Source organism: Cricetulus griseus, chromosome 7 (assembly GCF_003668045.3).
Source record: "Cricetulus griseus strain 17A/GY chromosome 7, alternate assembly CriGri-PICRH-1.0, whole genome shotgun sequence".
Lineage (NCBI taxonomy): Eukaryota > Metazoa > Chordata > Mammalia > Rodentia > Cricetidae > Cricetulus > Cricetulus griseus.
The window spans coordinates 77,838,513-77,840,283 of NC_048600.1; positions in this window are offsets into that span (position 1 = coordinate 77,838,513).

The window sequence follows — 1,771 nt, forward strand, 5'->3', positions numbered from 1 at the left end:
TAGTTTTAGGTATTGAACACTTGATACCCAGTTGGTGGCACTGTTTGGGATGTGTGGCCTTGCTGGGAGGAAGTAAGTCACTGGAGGCAGGCAGGCAGGTTTCAAAGTGTTGGGATATCTCCAGTTTGCATCTCTCTCTCTCTCTCTCTCTCTCTCTCTCTCTCTCTCTCTCTCTCTCTCTCTCTCTTGCATCTCTGCTTTGTGCTTGCCGTTGAAGATGTGAGTTCTCACCATCATGCCTGACTGCTGTCACTCCTCCTAGCTGTGATGGACCCTTATCCCTGTGGAACTTTAAACCCAAATAAATTCTTCCATAAGTTGCTTGTGGTCCTGGTTTCATCACAACCATCAAAAGTAACCAACACACAGGCCAATGTCACAACATCTGGCCAATTATGTTCCCTCAATCCCCAAGCAAATCAAGTCTTTTCCTGCCTCTAGGATTTTGCAATTCTTCTGAGCTCTGTCCAGAACAATACCATTTCCCTCCTTTCCTGACTAGGCCATCTAAAGCAGACTCCTCGCCACCTGCTGTATTTCCTCAAATGAACAGCGTGTAAATGAGGGTGGAGCTTTTCTTTTGTCCCGACTGTCCGTACCAAATAAGCACACAAAAGCTTATATTAATAACGGAATGCTCGGCCTATAACTCAGGCTTATTACTAACTAGCTCTTACAACTTCAATCAACTCATTTATAATAATCTACATTTTGCCACTTGGCTTGTGGCTTTACCTGTCCTCTAGCATGTCTTGTTTCTCTGGTGGCTGGCTCGAATCTCCCCCTGACTCCCGCTCTTCTTCCTCTCTGTATTTTCAGCTTGACTTTCCTGCCTAGCCTTATTCTGCTTTGCTAGATGCCAAATCAGTTTTATTACCAACCCATGAGTGTACATATTCACAGAGTAGAGAAGGATTGCCCCACAGCAGTGGTAGGCTCATTACTTATTTCTACAATTGCTTCCATTCTTTATCGTTCACAATAGTCAGTCTCCATTCACCGGATACCTTTGTGTGCTAGGCTGGCTGCAGTCTGATGCCTATGAGAATGACCTAGAGCTGTGCTGTGCATGACAACAGCATGAGTATGCACAAAGCACAAGGCCACTGAGCCAGACCAACCAGTGACTCAATCTCTACTTTGTCAAGTGACTTCTTTCATCCTGAGCCGCTCCTGAAGCTCTTCTCTACAAGTCATGATTTATAGAGAACTAGGCAAGAGTATTGGTGCCCCGCCCCTCCTTCAACTGACAAGTTTGAATACAATGAATTAAGTCAATGTGATTTGTGGGCTCCATAAGTACCCACTAGATGGCTGATTAGTACCATGAAGGACAACCTGGGGGACTGCCTGGCACTGAGGGAGATACATGTGGCCCTGGTCAGCCACCAGATGTCTATGTGTTTGCTAGAGTAACAAGGAGGAATGAGAGGATGCTACCTGAAGAGTGCTTGGAAACCCCAGAGCTCACGTCTTGCACATCTAAGAACTGAGACTCTGAGATGCCAGCAGAGGATGGTGTGGGAGTGTGGAGGGAGGACATGATTTCAGAACCTTGAAAGTTAAGCCTCTTGATTTTGCAACTAGAGACACTGCCATTGCAATGCAGTCACAATGCCTGAGATTAACACACAGAACCATGGGACTCTGTCATGGGCTCTATATAAACAGAAGTGTAGACGTGGCCACTGGCAGTTGAAAGTGGGCAATCTACTGTAACTGGGAGAAGGCCAGTGACTTGGAGAGGCCAGGAAGGTTGTGACTGAAAGTA